A 19,380-nucleotide genomic window follows, 5' to 3' on the forward strand; every position below is an offset into this window, starting at 1 on the left:
CAAAAGTATAGCCCCAATATTTGGTTTTCTAGTTGTAATTTAACTTTCAGACCCCTTTGGGAAAACAGAGAGTGGAAAACGAGCAATCAGAGTATACAGGACAGTCTGAAGTCAATTGGAGGACAAGACTTAGAGACTGTTCTTTTAAAAGATATTAGTCATCCAGCTTGCAAGGAGACATTTTTAAAAGCAATTTTCGTTGACATAGATCCCCTAAACGGACAAAAACCTAAATTAAAACAGGCATTAGAAAGCGGTCCCGCAGCTATGGCTGTACAGTTGCCTGCTAAGACTTTTGACCAAGTTATTAAGGAAATTAATCAGGAATTAGAGGAGCGAAATACCAGTAATGCGGCATTGGAAAAACAAAAAATGCTCCGAAAATGTGTAGACCGCTGGAGGAAGAGGGGTTGGTTACCCGGGGGCACTGAGATGTTCCTGACAGGTGAGGAAAAAAAATTTTAAAACGTAGTGTCTTAGATAAGCTGGAAGAAACAAAACACAGAAGGGAAAGGAAAAGTGCCTGTTTCCAGTTTCCAGCCACGAAGTGTCCGGGTTTGCTCTCTCCCTCCCTCCTTTCACCCTCCCCCCTCTCTCTTCTCTCCCCCTCTCTCTCTTCTCCCCCCCCTCCTCTCTCACCCACTCCCCCTCCCAATCCCAATCTGTGGCGGTGCTGCCCTGAAATCCCCAGGTTGGGCAGGGCAGAGAAATACAATTTGGTTTTAATTTTGTGCCCACAATTCCAGCTCCGCATCAAATGGGATCCTGTTTTATCCTCTCTCCCTCCCTCTTTCCCGCACCCCCACCATTGCGGGATCAGGGCAGACATTGTGGGCTGACGTGTAGCTCACTCGAGGTGGGAGGGAAGGAAGGAGTGATAGTTCCCAGTGGTGGGAGACCCAATCTGATCCAGACCAGTGATCACAGGATGAGAACCTTTTAAAACCTTTGAAACGAAAGTGTTAATCTGAAGACTTTTCTCCCAGTGGGGCCAGTGCAAGGCATTTTCTCTCTCTATCTCTTGTGCTCTGTGTATCTGCCTCTCTATCTCTTTCTCTCGCTATGCTCTCTCTCTCTCTCTCTCTCTCTCTCTCTCTCTGTGGCACCCCAGATGGGATACTGGAGTCACGTCCCTTATATCCAGATATTGAGACACTGGGGTGTGACAAGAACCACGGGAATAGGGACACATCAGACGAGGTACAGGCCCCTTTAATAAAAATAGAAGGGGGAGTAATAGATGTAGAGACCCCTCTGGAGTCCAAGAAAATAGAAAAGGAGTTAGAGATACAGAAATGGAACATGAAAAAGGTTCAGGATAACATTAAAAACTTAAACAGAGATATTAATGTGCTGGGGCAGATCAGTGAGGATCAAAAAGATTTAATGGTAGGTGTATTGAAGGAAGTGGAAAAGATAACTACAACACTGTCAGGAGAAATTAAAGCTGAAGGAATGGTAATAGGAGTAAAGGACGAAAAGTGTAGTACAGATGAGGAAACGAGATACGATCCACCATGGGAGGAAAGTAAAAGGAAAAGACTCGGGAGGGAGAAAAATAGACATGCCTACCTGGACATAGTTAGAACAAAAGAGAAAGATGTAAAACAACTAAACTATGGCCGAAAAGATTATCTTAGAGATGAACGTGACCAATATACCTTTGACCCTGAGACATTGGAAGCTGATAGGGACAGTGACAGTGACGAAGAAGAGTCAGAACAAGGTGGGATAAATAAATGCATGCCAAGAGTAAAGAAGGAGCAGAAATCCCCAAAATTGAGATATCAATGCCCATTACTGATCACGGGACGGGGAACTCAAAAATATGTACCCTGGTCACGAATGGACTTAGAGAGTTTAATGAAAAAACTACCTCCGTTGAGTAATGGGGCTAGTCCATGGATTTCTTGTTTTGAGCAAGAAACCTGCCAAGAACAATTAGCACTCGCAGATGTCAGAACTATCATGATAAAATTAAAGGCAGAAGGGGCCCTGAAGCAAATAGAGAAAATTGTAAGAAGCAGTAAATTGGGGGATGAAATAGAATTTAACCCACTTCGGAATAAATTTTGGGAAGCACTTAGAGAAACATTTCCTACACCCTATAGTTTGGATGCCTTGGTAACCCTTCAACTAAAGGAAGGAGAGACTGCACACGAGTATTTCACTCGAGCATGGGACTTATGGGAAACAGGGACTGGAGAAAGACCCGACCACAGCCCCTTAGGAAGGGCTCACTTTCGTAATGGGATAATAAACGGACTACCTGCTACGGTTCAAGCAAAATTAAGGGACATTGTGGGATTAGAGACAATGTCAGAGGATTTGTGGAAAAGACACCTGACACATGCAATCAAACGACATCGTCAATCAGAGCATGCTAAGTCAGAAAGTGCGTCCCAGAAGGAGGTGGACAAAACAACCGATAAATTGGTGAGAGCCATAGAACATATAGGGGTTAAATTAGCGGCCCAACAGATAGTCCCACAGGTCATGGGGCCAGTGATAAATCCGGGACCCCAAGTAAGAAATGGTTGGGAAAGACAGCTAGGTACAATGTATAGAGGGGAACATGCAGTATGCTGGTACTGCCAAAATCCTGGACACTACCAGCGGAACTGTCCGGAGGCTGGGAGAGCAAGGGGAAAAAGATTACCCTCTATGAGAGGCTATCGGGGAAGAGGAGGAAACTTAAGAGGACAAGCAAGGGGTAGGGGTGGACACATTGATGGGCCCCAGAGAATCGGGGGGTGGCAGAGTGATCAACAAGTCCAGGCACCTCAGTGTAATGACTATATTGAGGAAGGTGCTGAATTTGATTATTGAAGGTGCCCAGGAGAATCAAAAATCACGCCTCCCTGGGAGCCACCAAAAATTTGGGGGACGGTAAATGGAGAAAAAATTGAATTTATGGTTGACACAGGGGCAGCAGTTACGACAGTGATTAAAAAACCCCCAGGGAGCACATTTTCGGGCAAAACATTATCTACAATAGGATTCTCCGGGATAAGGGAAACACAGCCCTATACAGATAACATCGACATGACATTTGGACGACAAAGGGTTAAAACGCCTGTCCTGGTTGTGCCAAGTTGCCCCATTAATTTATTAGCAAGGGACATTCTTACCAAACTAGGAATAACCATACAATGTTCTGAGAAGGGCCTTTGGTTAACATACCCAGGGGATACAATAAGAAGGGGAGGACAGTTTATAGTAATGACCCCATCTAACGCTTCAGAAGACTCTGTGGAGGTTAGTATTTTCTGGAGTCGGCTACTGTATGATGAACCAGGCCCAGGGCTGATTAAACAGTTTTTTGAGTGGAGGGCCAGTATTCCTCGGTATGGGGATTACCATTATCCACTAGATCCTATGCATGTTACATTAAACTACACCATCCACCCGGACCAGGAATATGAGGAGAGGTGGGACTCTCTAAAAGAAGGGAAGACAGAAACGATACATTGTCCATTTATCTTTGTAGGTAAGGAGGGAATAGCTGCTATGGTTGTCATGACAGAAGAACAAATGGAGTGGTTCTGCTTAGGAGTAGAAAGTGTGCCTCATGTGACCTTGGGTATTGCCAAAGATCATCACGCTCGACAGCTGGGTCCGATGGTAAAGGAAGCGATAGGGTGTGAATACAGGCAGACAGAAATCCCGGGATATTCCACCTCGGAGGGAGGAAAATTTGTCAGACTGAATATTGAAGCATGGGACCAGGTAGTGAATGAGAAAGTAGAAAGAGACCGAGCCATAGAAGGAGAAAATATTGATCACAGAGACTCAGACAAATATCTTTCTAATCTGAGTCCACATATATGGACAACGGGGCCCTATGATGTGGGAGTAATAAAAGGAGAGGTATTTCTAGAATTGGCCAACCCCGGGCAGAAACCAATATGGAGAAAACAATACCGCTTGTCGCCCAGTCAGGAGGAGGGTATTAAAGGAACGATAGAAGGGTTAATGGAGTCAGGGGTTTTAAGGGCGGCACCTGACAGTATGTGGAACATGCCCATCATGCCTGTTCCCAAACAGGGTAGAAAAGACTGGAGGATGGTACACGACCTCCGGGAGATTAACTTGGCTACCAAGACCATCGGGAGACCAGTCCCAGACCCATATGTAGCACTTAGGGCTCTGAGTCCGGAGCACGAATACTATACTGTCATTGATCTGGCAAACGCATTCTTCTGCTTGAAATTAGCTGAGGAATGCCAAGACTGGTTCACTTTCACTTACCAAGCACATCGGTACACATACACTAGATTACCTCAGGGTTATAAGGACAGTCCAGGACTGTTCAATCAGGCCCTTAGCGAAATCCTAATGAAATTAAAGCTCCCGGAAGATGTTACACTGATTCAGTATGTAGACGACCTACTATTAGCAAGGAAAACGCCACAAGGGTGCCTGACAGGGCAGCCAAACAGGTTACTGGTTATCATGAACATATACAGGGGATGATTTTGAGGTCCCATAACAAAAAAAATGAATCTGAAACTAAGGAGACTTGTAGCAGATTGAATGACTACACAGATGAGTTTTGTGGAGGAAGAGTGCTGTACAACTGGCTCCCCGCTAACTGGGATGGTCGGTGTGCTCTAGTAACCCTTAATGCGCCAGTGCTGATTGTCAAAAGGCAGGAGGGAGACGAGGATTCCCTAGAATTGCGCCACACAGAGAGTTGGCTGTGGAGAAAAAGGAGGAGTGTTGGACTCTTGGGGCCGGGAGGAAGGAACCCTGATGGGGTATGGATTGATGCCATTGGCCAAGCCCGGAATATTCCGGACGAATTTAAATTAGCCGATGAGATTGCAGCTGGGTTTGAAAGCTTTCCTGTTTTTAGTGCAATATTTCCCATCACTGTAAATAAGAATGTTAATAGGATCAACCTTATTCACTATAATGTCCAGCGCCTTGCAAATTTGACCAGGGACGTTGTTGAGGCAATACATCAACAACTGTCAGAAACTTCCCTTATGACACTTCAGAATAGGATAGCGATTGATATGGTCCTGGCAGAGAAAGGTGGAGTGTGTGCTATGTTTGGAGATCTATGCTGCACTTCTATCTCTAATAACACAGGGCCAGATGGATCACTCACTAAGGGGTTAACGAAACTTAGGGCATTGGCGAAAGAATTAAAAGCCCAGTCTGGAGTCTCCAATCCTGTTTTATTCTGGTTACAGGGAGTGTTTGGGAGATGGAGCACATTGTTAGGACAACTTTTGCTGGGTTTGTTCATTTCTGTATCAATTTTTATCACTTGTGGCTGTTGTTGTATTCCATGCATTCGAACGCTGGTCACGAGGACCATAGAGAAAGCCTTTGCTGACCGTGATGAACTGCCTCCGAAATATCAAGCTGTGCAGGCTGTGGAGCAAGACTATCTCACATTACAGGAGACGGAGAAAGTTGCTGAGATCGATCTGGAGTCTGATGGGGAATGTGATGGAAAGGAGGGATTGTGAATTAGATTGTTACACATATAATTTTAACCTTGCTTGTAACCCAAATATTATAACATTGATTGTAACACAAACATTATTAATCAGATTGTAGAACAAGTATTATGAATTAGATTGTAGACCATATGTTAACTTGGGAATTTACTAATGTACGGGGGGTTAGCTAGTTTTTTGCTTGGGGGCAAATGGGATGAAACTTGTAAACGGGCAATGGGATCGGGGTGACGGATGGGGGGTGTACGCAAAGGAGGGTTGGGGGAGCCCTCGCCCACCAGCCGAACTGCCCTATGAACAGAACCCGTATAGAGCTTGGCAATAATAGGCGAACTAATGTAACGCGGTGGTAGCATAGTCAGGGCGAGATTGTCCTCTAAAGAGGACAAAGGAGGGATTGTAAGGTAAAACATCATGAGATGGGAATGTGTAGGGAGTTACCCTGTACAGGGCAGTAACAAGAAGGGGAGGTGTCCTTGTACTCCTGTTAGGTAAAACATCATGAGATGGGAATGTACAGGGCTGTAACAAGATGTAAATGCATCCTTGTACTTACAAGATAAGAGAGACATTGAGAGGCAGGAAGCTAGCAGGGAAAGGATAGCAACAGTTTTAGTCATTGGACAAGTAATGATATGATGATGTTCTAAGCATGTATCCAAGGGTATAAAAAATCACCATTTTGCTGATAACGGCAGAATGCATTCTCCGACTAACTTTGTTAGTCGCAAGTGTTACAATCCGGTAATAAAGAACAAAGAACCCTGATTTCGACTCAGTCTGGTGTTTGTCTCACTCATTCATGAACAAAGCAGACCTAACAATAGTGAACTCAGAAATCACCTGCACTTTAGCTCCAATGGGCGCAATTTTCTCCAGACCCACTACATGTCCTAAATATGCCACAGTAGCATGTCCAAATTCACTCTTAGATAAATTGATAGTTAAGTTTGCTCCAGATAATCTAACAAAATGATTTCCAGTTCTATCAAATGTTGCTCCCATGTGTTACTTTTTGTGACCAAGTCATTAATATATGCATCTGTATGTTTTAACCCTTGGATTACAGAAGTTATAATCCTTTGGAATGTAGCAGGGACATTTTTCATGCCAAAAGATAGCACATTGTATTCATAAAATCCTGATGGTGTCACAAATGCAGAAATCTTCCTTCCTCTCTCTGTTAGTGATACACATCAGTAGCCCTTCAACAGATCCACCTTAGTAAGGAACTTAGTTGCTTCATTTTTATCAATATAATCATCTAATCTAGAAATAGGATAGGCATCTGTTTTAGTTATTGTATTGATGTTCCTGTAATCTGTACAGAACCTAACAGTTCCATCTGTTTTAGATACAAGAACACAAGGAGAACTCCAACTTGAATTTGAAGGTCTAATAATATCATTCTCCAATATGTATTTCACCTCTTTATCCATTATTTTACCTTTTTCAATGTTAATTCGGTATGGGTGTTGTTTTATATGACTTGCTTCTCCAACATCCATAACATGAAAAACCTCTGACATTCTTTTTGGAACATCAGGAAACAAATCTGCATATTTCAAAAGCAAATGTTTCAACTGCCTTTGTTGTTATGGCATAAGATGGCATAACTTTTTGTCTAGGTTTTAGTAAACTGTTGAGTTAGACAGACACACAGGAACTATAGTTTCTTTAAGGTAACCCTCACAAGATGTTGGTTCCACAATCTTATGATCCATAACTTCCTCAACCCTGTCAAAAACCTCTGATTATGACTATTTTCCTCATAGTAAAGCTTCAACATATTGATATGACAAACCTGAGTTTTATGCCTACGATCTCCGTCCTCAACCGATGGTCAGGACCCTGCCAATCTCTTTTCAGTGCCAACCGCTCAGTCCAAGAATCCGCCCTGCTCCAGCTCCCTCAACAGCCCTTAAGGCTAGAGCTGGATGAGGTTCTCACCCGGGAAAAGACATATAAGGCAATTGAACAACTGAAAAGTGGCAAAGCAGCAGGTATGGATGGAATCCCCCCCCAGAGGTCTGGAAGGTTGGCAGCAAAACTCTGCATGCCAAACTGCATGAGTTTTTCAAGCTCTGCTGGGACCAAGGAAAGCTGCCTCAGGGCCTTCGTGATGCCATCTTCATCACCCTGTACAAAAACAAAGGCGAGAAATCAGACTGCTCAAACTACAGGGGAATCACGCTGCTATCCATTGCAGGCAAAATCTTCGCTAGGATTCTCCTTAATAGACTATTACCAAGTGTCGCCGAAAATGTTCTCCCAGAATCACAGTGCGGCTTTCGCGCAAACAGTGGAAATACTGACATGGTCTTTGCCCTCAGACAGCTCCAAGAAAAGAGCAGAGAACAAAACTAAGGACTCTACATCACCTTTGTTGACCTCACCAAAGCCTTTGACACCGTGAGTAGGAAAGGGCTTTGGCAAATATTAGAGCGACTCGGATGCACCCCAAACTTCCTCAACATGGTTATCCAACTGCATGAAAACCAACAAGGTCAGGTCAGATACAGCAATGAGCTCTCTGAACCCTTCTCCATTAACAATGGCGTGAAGCAAGGCTGCGTTCTCGCACCAACCCTCTTTTCAATCTTCTTCAGCATGATGCTGAAACAAGCCATGAAAGACCTCAACAATGAAGATGCTGTTTACATCCGGTACCGCACGGATGGCAGTCTCTTCAATTTGAGGCGCCTGCAAGCTCACACCAAGACACAAGAGCAACTCGTCCGTGAACTACTCTTTGCAGAAGATGCCACTTTAGTTGCCCATTCTGAGCCAGCTCTTCAGCATTTGATGTCCTGTTTTGCGGAAACTGCCAAAATGTTTGGCCTGGAAGTCAGCCTGAAGAAAACTGAGGTCCTCCATCAGCCAACAGCTCCCCACCATGACTACCAGTCCCCCCCACATCTCCATCGGGCACACAAAACTTAAGACGGTCAACCAGTTTACCTATCTCGGCTGCACCATTTCATCGGATGCAAGGATCGACAACGAGATAGACAACAGACTCGCCAAGGCAAATAGCGCCTTTGGAAGACTACACAAAAGAGTCTGGAAAAACAACCAACTGAAAAACCTCACAAAGATTAGCGTATACAGAGCCGTTGTCATACCCACACTCCTGTTCGGCTCCGAATCATGGGTCCTCTACCGGCATCACCTACGGCTCCTAGAACGCTTCCACCAGCGTTGTCTCCGCTCCATCCTCAACATTCATTGGAGTGACTTCATCACCAACATTGAAGTACTCGAGATGGCAGAGGCCGACAGCATCAAATCCACGCTGCTGAAGATCCAACTGCGCTGGGTAGGTCACGTCTCCAGAATGGAGGACCATCGCCTTTCCAAGATCGTGTTATATGGCGAGCTCTCCACTGGCCACCGAGACAGAGGTGCACCAAAGAAGAGGTACAAGAACTGCCTAAAGAAATCTCTTGGTGCCTGCCACATTGACCACTGGCAGTGGACTGATATCGCCTCAAACCGTGCATCTTGGCGCCTCACAGTTCGGCGAGCAGCAACCTCCTTTGAAGAAGACCGCAGAGCCCACCTCACTGACAAAAGACAGAGGAGGAAAAACCCCAACACCCAACCCCAACCAACCAATTTTCCCTTGCAACCGCTGCAATCGTGTCTGCCTGTCCCGCGTCGGACTTGTCAGCCACAAACGAGCCTGCAGCTGACATGGACATTACCCCTCCATAAATCTTCATCCGCGAAGCCAAGCCAAAGAAAGAGGAGTGTTTATCAAATAGTCAACATCAATTAGTTTTGATTTAACTTCATAAGGTCCAGAAAATCTTGCTTTAAGAGGTTTGTCATGTATTGGAAATAAAATTAACACTTTACTTCCTGGCTTAAAATTCTTAACTTGAGATTTTCTGTCAAACAATCGTTTCATTGAGCCATTTTAAAATTCTTTTGAGCTGAAGTCCAAACTTTCTCTGACCGATTTTTAAATTTCGAAGCATAATCCAGCAAATCCAACTGCACATCCTCATGAACCCACTGTTCTTTTAACAACCTTAAAGGTCATCTCACTTGATGTCCAAACACAATTTCAAAAGGGCTAAAACCTTATGATTCCTGCACAGACTTTCTCCCTGCAAATAACAATAAATTAATACCCTCATCCCAATCTTTTCCATTCTCCAGACAATAAATCCTCATCATATTTTTGAGAATTGAATGAAATCTTTCCAAAGAATCTTTCAGGATGGCATACAGATGAAGTGAACTGTTTAATTCCTAGCTCAGACACCACTGCTGAAACAATCCAGACATGAAATTGCTTCCTTGATCACTTTGGATCTCTTTATGTCACCCAAAAAGTGTGAAAGATTTTTGCAGAGCCTTTACCACTGTTTTTGCTTTGATATTCCTCAGTGGTATAGCTTCTGGAAATCTTGACGCCACACATATAATTGTTAACAAGTACTGATTTCCAGCTCTTGTTTTAGGCAGGGGACCCACAAAATCCAGGATAACTCTAGTGAAAGGTTCCCCAACCACAGGAATAGGTTGCAAAGGAGCTACCGAAAAATCCTGGTTAGGTTTCCCCACAACCTGATAAATGAGGCACGTCTGGCAAAAATTTACAACATGCCTTCTCAAAAATAAGTTTCAAAATTTTATTCATAGTCTTCTTCACATCTAAATGACCTCCAAAAGATGTACTATGGCCCAAATTTAAAATTTAATTCTGGCAGACTTTAGGAATGACCACCTGATGATCTATTGCATCACAATATATTCTCCCTGTGTTTGCGTGGGTTTTCCTCAGGGGTTCTGATTTCCTCCCACCATTCAAAATGTATCAGTTGTATAGGTTAATTGAGTGTAAATTGGGCAGAACAGACTCAAGGGCTGAAATAGCCTGCAACCATGCCATATGTCTAAAAAAATGTCTCCCCTAAACTTTCCTCCCTTCACTTTGTACAGATGTCCTCTGATGTTTGCTACTCCCATCCCAGGAAAAATGTGCTGGCTGTCTACCTTATCTATGCCTCTCAGAATCTTGCACACCTCCATCTTGCAGATCACCTCTCATCTTTCTTCATTCCAAAGAGAAAAGCTTTAGCTAAGCTAACTTTCTGCAAACTTACTGACCCATCCTTCCACTTCTTCATCTAGGTCATTTATAAAAATCACAAAGAGCAGGGATACCAGAACAAATCCCTAAAGAACTCCATTTGTCAATGACCTCCAGGCAGAATACTTTCATTACACTACTACTCTCTGCTTTCTACATGCAATCCAATTTTTTGTCAATACAGCCAAGGTTCCATGGATCCCATGGCTAATGACTTTCTGAACAAGTCTCTCATAGAGGACCTTGTCAATCACCTTACCAAAATCCATATAGACCACTTCCACTACCCTACCCTCATCAATTTCCTTAATTGTCTCCTCAAAACACTCAATTAGGCTCTGGAGGCACAAACTTCCCCTCACAAAGCTATGCTGACTTTCCTTGAGTAGGAAATGCTCATTTCCAAATGCTCATAGATTCTATCCTTTAGAATCCTTTCCAATAGTTTGCACACCAGTGACGTTTATAATTCCCAGGATTCTCCCCATTACCTTTTTTAAACAAGGGGACCACATTTGCCGTTCTCCAGTCCTCCAGCACCTCCCCAGTGGCCAATGAGAATTCCACAGCAACTTGGGGTATATCTCGTCAGGCCTTGGTGACATCAACCTTAATGCTTTTAAGATCCAGCACTTTCTCTTTCCTAATCTCAACATAGTCCAGCACACAAGCTTGTTCTACTTTGGCCTCACCTCGACCAAGATCTTTTACTCTGGTGAATAATGAAGCAAAGTATTCATTTAAGACCTCCCCAACCTCTTCCCCCTCCAGGCACATTCCTCCTTTATCCCTAAGCAACCCCACCTTCATTTTCTTCATTCCTCCTTTATCCTACTTGCAATGCCTTCTCATGCCCCCTTCAAGCTCTCTTGCATCCTTTCTTAAGTTCCTTCCTGACTACCATATAATTCTAATGATCCCTTTCTAGTTTTTGTTTGCTTCCTAAACCTTATGTATGCTTCCTTCTTCCTCTTAGCTAGTTACCTCTCCTGTTTTTTCAACCATGGTTCCCTTTTTCTTCCCACAATGATTTGAGCACACATCTGGATGGATATAACAAGTAATCAATGCATTCAAAAAAGGATGAAATATTGGCAAGGAAATGTTTTTGAAAGAAAGTCTGGGACATGTTTATTTAATTAGAGATTGCATGGCAATAATCTGTTTTTGTGGGCAACAAGTTACAAAATGAATAAAACACGTTTAAATTTACAACACACATGGAGATCTCTCGTTAATTATATATCTTTATATCCTAAGGTCTAAATTTGATCCTTCACCTGTGCTAAATTATTCAGCCTTGGTAGAATTGTCTTTAATGGTCCTCAACAACATTTTTCCAAGATAAAGATCAGTCTTTATTCCTTATTCCTTTATGATAAAGGGGATTCACCTCAAAACAAACTATCTTCTTCCCTTCCTGATTAATATAATCTATGTATTTTATGTATTTATTACTACCCTGGTTGCTAGCCAGTAACTCTGATTTAAACCAAGAGCTAAAAGAACACACAAATGCTGGAGAAACTCAGCAGGTCAAACAGTGCCTGAAATAGCCTGCGACCATGCCGTATGTCTAAAAAAATGTCTCCCCTAAACTTTCCTCCCTTCAATTTGTACAGATATCCTCTGATGTTTGCTACTCCCATCCCAGGAAAAATGTGCTGGCTGTCTACCTGATCTATGCCTCTCAGAATCTTGCACACCTCCATCTTGCAGATCACCTCTCATCTTTATTCATTCCAAAGAGAAAAGCTTTAGCTACGCTAACTTACTGCAAACTTAAGCAAAGCTAAAGATACATCAATTTCCACCTATAATAATGATTGAAATTAAACAGCAAGAAAATGGATGGCAAAAGGAAAAGCCAATTGTGAGATCCATAAAGCCTCTCAAGGTCCAGAAGAAGATCAGGTCCACATCTGTGCAGACAACCAGGACTACTGTGTAGCAAGCCAGTCCTCAATTTCAAGTTGCTCAGCTCAATGTATCCGACATTACCCACCAATTGCTGCCCCAGAGAGAATGGATGTGGGGTGTTATGCTGTTAAATCAAATGGTATATCTTGGAGGTTGGATGGTACTTGTCAAAAAGTGCAGAAGTGATTGCCAAGCTTGGGTTGAATTTCACTGGAACAATGCAGAGGGCCGAACTCAGGCAGGTTTGAGAGGGAGTCGAACAGAGGAGTGGCAATCAATCAAATTTAGGGTTGTACTCAAAATAAAGGTGATCAGCAGAACATAAGAAAGATAACATCCAACGTTGGAAATTGGAGTTTCACCTGGAGGATATTTGGGTCCTTTAATGATGGGAATGAAGATCTTCCTGGGGAAGAGGAATGCGTGTTGAGGGTGAAGGAGAGATGGCCAAGAATTTGATGGAGAGATGAAAGAGGGGAGGAGGGAAAGATTATTTGATAATGAGAATAGCTGCAAGTGGAAGTATGTGTGGAGACTAATGGAATGAAAAGAGAGGACAATTGGGAGCCGAACATCAGTCACGGAGAGAGGAGAAGGTGATAGGGCAGAGGAGTTATGGAAACAGACTTCCACAACAGATGGGGAACATTGCCTGATTGAAACAGGAGTGCATTTTGTAGCTCAGGTGCTGACTCTGCAGATTCAAAAAAGCCAAGTGAAAGGAAATGTGGATCATACAGGTGGTAGGGTGAGAAGTATCTATTGAACTCACTGTAGCCTCAGAGTAAATATCTTTCAGATATCACCAGAGGTGAAGATAGAAAAGTTCAAGATGAAAAGTGAAGGATCAGAGATGAACTAAATGAAGGTAAAAGAAGGAGAAATTAAATTCACTGAACAGGAGGAAGCCATTGGCCAGGCCTCCAGCACATTTGTGTATTGCATTCAACCTCAGAATCTGCAGATTTTCTTGTTTAACTCTATCATAGATTCAAGATCAGAAATGTATCACTTTAGCGCAAGGGCAAGAAGCAACATTGACAAGGTCAACAATATTTGGGAGGAGGAGGTGTAGAAGAGCATCCAAGTCTACCCACTCTGAGTATAACCAAATGTTTGGTCACACCAAGTCTAACCAAATGGTTTACTCACACTGAATATCAGGCATCAAACAGGTGGAATACTTCATTCATTGCTAGAAATTTCAACAGAAGTTCCATGCTCTTGACTAACATATCATTTGAATAATACTGTAAGACCACTGCTCTTACCTCAGAACTGCCATACAGACAAAACATTAAATCAAAGCAGAACCTGTCCCTTAAAAAGTTCGTATTAACTTTTCAAAGATTAGATGATTCCTGGAGAAACACAAAAACTGTACTAGCCCTCTCCAGAAAAGAAGGAAAAGAGTGAAGAAAAAGCAAAACCCCAGACACACAAATCACAACAAATAAGAAATAAAGGTGTGGAGAAAATGGCACCTAAGAAAGAAAAACCAAAAACAACGGGAAGAAAAGAAGAAAAAGGATGCCAGAAGAGAAAGGTGAAGGCCTTACCTGCACGAAAAAGCAGGGACCCGCCGTGGAAAGAGGAGCCCACTCCCCGAGGTTAGTGGAGACCCCGCAGGGTCGCGATCCACCAACCACAGGACTACAAAAATGGCTCCCGGAGCCAAACGGGTGCGCAACTGCGCATGCGCGAGGAATCGCGCATGCGTGATGCGCACGACAAGGAGAACACCGACGGAAGGGGGGACCAGCTGTGGAGTGAAACTCCGCAGCATGAACAGCTGAGAGAGGCCCAACAGCAGGGCCTCCAGCTGGAAGATAAAGAAAGCAACGGGAACGGGAGGGATGAGAAAGAAAAAAGGAAACTAGAGACACAACAGATAACTAGTCCAGAAGAAGAGGACCAACATCAAGAAACCATGGAAAAAAAATACCCAACAAACTGAGACAAGCAGCTCAACAAGAAAGTCAGAAGAGACACAGATACAAGGAGGAGAAATAGAAGACACAACCCCAAGAGCAGACACAGAAGAAGAAGAAGAAGACCAAGCTCTGCACAGAGGAATAGGAGGTAAAATGAAGATTAACATAGATAAAAAAATGTTCAAGAACAAATGAAAGCATTAAAAGAATGGCTGACACTAGAATTTAGTGAAATGAAAAGAAAAATGAAAAGTACAAAAGAAAAAGTGAGTAGAATAGAGCTGGTTATAACAGATGTAGGGAAAAGATTAGAAAATGTGGAAGAACGTGTAATGGCCGTAGAAATGGAAGGTAATTACTTAAAAAGAAAATTGGAAGAAAGTGACAAAAAAGTTAAAGAAACACAGGAGTTGTTAGCTCAGAAGATGGATATAATGGAAAACTATAGTAGGCGAAACAATATAAAGATAGTGGGCCTTAAGGAAGATGAAGACATGAAAGAATTTATAAAAGAATGGATCCCAAAAGTCCTGGGAATGCCAGAAATGCAGGAAGGAATGGAAATAGAAAGGGCACACAGAACATTAGCCCCGAAACCACAGTCACAACAAAAACCAAGATCCATTTTAGTAAAATTCCTGAGATACACGACAAGAGAAAATATATTGGAGAAGGCAATGAATAAAATGAGAGAAGACAAAAAAACCACTGAGAAACACAAAAACTGCAGGTGCAGGAATCCTGAGCAAACAATGAGAAGCTGACGGGACTCAACAAGTCCGGTAGAATCCATGGAAAGAAATCCCTAGACGGTTAACTTTTCAGGTTGGGTATCTTTATCAACACGAAAGTAGGAAGGGCTGATAGCAAGTGCCTTAAGGGAGAAAAAGAGGTGGTGGGAGAAGCTGCGTAGGGGCTGGGATGATAGGGTATTGAACAGAATATTAGAGAAATGGAGAGACAGGTAGAGGAGAGACCACTGGGAGGCGAAAGGTTAGAGAGAAATGCAAGAAATGGAGTAAATAGAAAAGAGTTGGAAGCAATGGGAGCAGATAAAGGTGGGATTACCTAAAATTATAATAAAAATGTAAATGCCATTTAGACAGATGATTTCTTCCTAACATATATCACATAATTTACAAAGTCAAAGGCAGAAATTAATCATTTACCTCATGGATATAGTTGTACCTTGCCTGGGAATGAAAAAAGTGCTCTACAAATCCAGATTCGTTCTTTTACACAATTCACACTGGAAAGAACAGTCATTTGCTCAGACGTAACTGCATATTACTGAATGCACAGTGTAAGAGTTAGGGGCTGGATGGATGAAGAAAAATGGTGGGGGGGGGGATAAAAAAAATGTGAAAGAATAAAAAGTAACCTCACTTTAATTTGGAGCTACTAGATTAATGGATGGGCAACCTTTTAATTTTTAATTTAGACATACAGCATGGTAACAGGCCATTTCAGCCCACGAGTCTGTGCTGCCCAATTAACCTACATCCCTGGTACGTACTCATGGGCTGAATTGGCCAGTTACTATGCTGTATGTCTAATTTAAAAATTAAAACATTGCCCACCCCTGCATGACTAGATCATAACCACTCTGGGATTTCATTTATTGCAAAATTATCATCAATAGTCCAGACGGATTCACATTCAAAGGCAGGCACACTTCTTTTCGATAGATGTTCAGACATTTCCCACACAAATGCCAAGAACTTTTAGTCCAGCAGTCTAGGTGGAATTAATATATCAAAAAAATAAACAAAAAAGGATTAGGAAATCATTCAGAAAAACTTAATTTCTCCTCCCCTGTGCTGAATTAACCAGAATGTGTAAATCTGATTCAATCAATTTTTTTCTTTAATTTTAGGTTAGATTGATTCTTATACCCTGAACATGGACTTCAGAAGTTAATTAAAACACAATTTAAAGTAAAATTAAGACTTGATTTAGAATTGATCATCCCACTTCAACTAACTTCCTACATATTTTGAGTTCAATGATAGACTGAGCACACAGCTCCCTGAACTGTATCCCACTGCCTTGAATTAGGCCAGTCATGGAATGAAATAGAACTTTCCCAGATCATTGATTCCGCAACATTAGAATGCAACATCAACTTAACTCTTAAGCCTTTCACTTACCAAATTCAAAATGTTTTACTTGCTGAAAGTTCCAGACTTATCTGTTTCTGTTCAATTTTCTCATGTATCTCTGTGTTTATCTGTTCTCAGGCAAACATCTCCTGCAGAGATGCCAAATCTCCAGTGTGACTCTACTCTTAGTTGCTGTAATGTACTATTTTTATATTCTGTTTATATGATCTGCAAGCTGTACACCACATACACGGGTTCCATGAAACATTCAAGACATGGATAAATGCAGAGAACATCAAAGGTCAGTCAGCTAACATGTGGAAATCAAATTGAGGAACAATAGTGCTTTCTTGTCACATCCTCTCTAGAATTAGCTTAATTAAAGAGACATTTTTGTGCAGCCCTATTTCTTACCTTTGGTGAGGCTGCATTATGGTTGGACATTGGAGGAACCAATGTTCAATGCTTGGTCGACACTCAGTGAATTACAGCATTCACTGAATAGGTAAGAGTCTGGGCAATAGGCAGACCAAAGTCTCATTTTGCTCAATTTGACCAGAACTATAAATTATTCACATCAATTTTTAGTGACTTCTTGAAAATAAAAAGAAACTTGTAAGTGCTGGATAGCTAAAAATACAACCACAAAATGCTGGAAGTACTCACCCAGTGAATTCTAATGGTAAAATGCAGGATTGTGTTGACACCTTGGTTAAGTGAAAAAAACACACAAATGCTGGAGAAACTCAATGGGTCAAACAGTGCCTTTATGTAGCAAAGGTGAAGATACATCACCAACATTTTGGGCTTGAGTCCTTCATCTGATTGTCATATCTTTTCTTTTTTTTTTCTTCAGTTGGCTGTTTTTCCAGACTCTTTTGTGTAGTCTTCCAAAGGCGCTATTTGCCTTGGCGAGTCTGTTGTCTATCTCGTTGTCGATCCTTGCATCCGATGAAATGGTGCAGCCGAGATAGGTAAACTGGTTGACCATTTTGAGTTTTGTGTGCCCGATGGAGATGTGGGGGGGCTGGTAGTCATGGTGGGGAGCTGGCTGATGGAGGACCTCAGTTTTCTTCAGGCTGACTTCCAGGCCAAACATTTTGTCAGTTTCCGCAAAACAGGACGTCAAGCGCTGAAGAGCTGGCTTTGAATGGGCAACTAAAGCGGCATCATCTGCAAAGAGTAGTTCACGGACGAGTTTCTCTTGTGTCTTGGTGTGAGCTTGCAGGCGCCTCAGATTGAAGAGACTGCCATCCGTGCGGTACCGGATGTAAACAGCGTCTTCATTGTTGAGGTCTTTCATGGCTTGTTTCAGCATCATGCTGAAGAAGATTGAAAAGAGGGTTGGTGCGAGAACACAGCCTTGCTTCATGCCATTGTTAATGGAGAAGGGTTCAGAGAGCTCATTGCTGTATCTGACCCGACCTTAGCCTTCGACACCATGAGTAGGAAAGGGCTTTGGCAAATACTAGAGCGCCTCGGATGCCCCCCAAAGTTCCTCAACATGGTCATATATCTACTTGTTACATTAACCCAGTTTTTCTCTCTCTCCAGGTGCTAAACATTTTCAGTATTGTCTTTTGCTTCAGATTTCCAACAACAGCAGGCTTCAGCATCTCACAGTGGCAGAATGTTCCTCTGTTTTTTTTAATTCTGTAACTGCCCACATTCACCTAAATTAAGACAGTTATGAAAGCATTGTTTCACCGGGATAACATTGGTCTTCCCTTTAATCACAGACATTCACTTTGTTCTCTTCCTCCTGGCCCTCCCCTACCATTTCTCTGTAGCTTAAAACGCGTTTGATTACAATCTTTGCCAAACATTGATTGAAGAGTGGCAGGGTTCGTATAATGGTTAGTGCAACAGTATTACAGCCCCAGTGACCCAGGTTCAGATTCAGTGCTTGCCTGTAAGGAGTTTGTATGTTCTCCCTGTGACCTCCATGGGTTTTCTTCTGGATGCTCTGGTTTCTTTTCAACCTCCAAAATATATGAGGTTGGTAAGGTAACTGGGTGGCACAGGTTTCATAGAGTGCTGGGGTCTTCCACCAGAAATCCTCAGAAATGTTAACTCTGTTTATTTGACCACTGAAAATTAAAGTAAAAATCTACAGATGCTGCAAATCTGAAATAAAAGCATAAAATGCTGGATATAATCAGTATTCACCAACAGTACTTGAGTAATCTGGAAATTAATAAAAACAGATTATATTTAATTACGCATAAAAAAGGAGCAAGAATACATCCTGGAAAAAATATCATTCCATTGGATCTTTAATGGACTCCACATACTCTTGATCATTAATTAGACTTGTCTATTCCAAAACATAATTCCTATGGTCACAATAACCCTCTGGGATAACCACATTAGCATGTTGATCAGCAGCATATTTACGAGTGGTATATCATGTGCTGCTTCGCAAGTTGGGAAATGCAGTCTCTGTTTCCTGATTAAGGGTCTTTGGCCTGAAACATTGACTGTAAATTGTTTTCCATGACTACTGCCTGACTCGCTGCGTCCCTCCAGTACTACAAGATTTTTTAATTTTCTTTATGTGCCCGACATTCATTAATCCAATTCAAAGTGGTTCACTGGGTTCACAGGTCCAAAGATAAATTGGTTGGTATTTTTTCTAATATTAACCCTATTGGTGACAAATGCAAATCTGAAATTGCTACATTGACACATATGTTTTGGTCTTGTTCATCCTTAGAAAATAATTGGAAAGAAATTTTTAATATCTTTTCAACTATACTCCAGGTGGAGCTACAACCCAATCCAATAACTGCTCTTTTTGGATTTACTGACCTAGACATAGGGAATTTTTCTGTACCTGTTCAACA

At 42.2% G+C, this 19,380-nt stretch overlaps 1 protein-coding gene across 1 annotated transcript in view; it reads right to left on the reverse strand.

Annotated features, from left to right (window-relative positions):
• The window catches only part of lrrc2 (leucine rich repeat containing 2), an 89,756-nt gene extending 73,084 nt beyond the window's left edge, over positions 1-16,672 (reverse strand). Inside the window, exon 1 of the mRNA XM_069929114.1 lies at positions 16,583-16,672. The gene's annotated coding sequence lies outside the window, so the exon portion shown is untranslated. The remainder of the gene's footprint in view (positions 1-16,582) is intronic.
• Between the last annotated feature and the right edge of the window lie 2,708 nt (positions 16,673-19,380).

This window comes from Narcine bancroftii, chromosome 1 (genome assembly GCF_036971445.1).
Source record: "Narcine bancroftii isolate sNarBan1 chromosome 1, sNarBan1.hap1, whole genome shotgun sequence".
In the NCBI taxonomy this organism is placed as follows: domain Eukaryota; kingdom Metazoa; phylum Chordata; class Chondrichthyes; order Torpediniformes; family Narcinidae; genus Narcine; species Narcine bancroftii.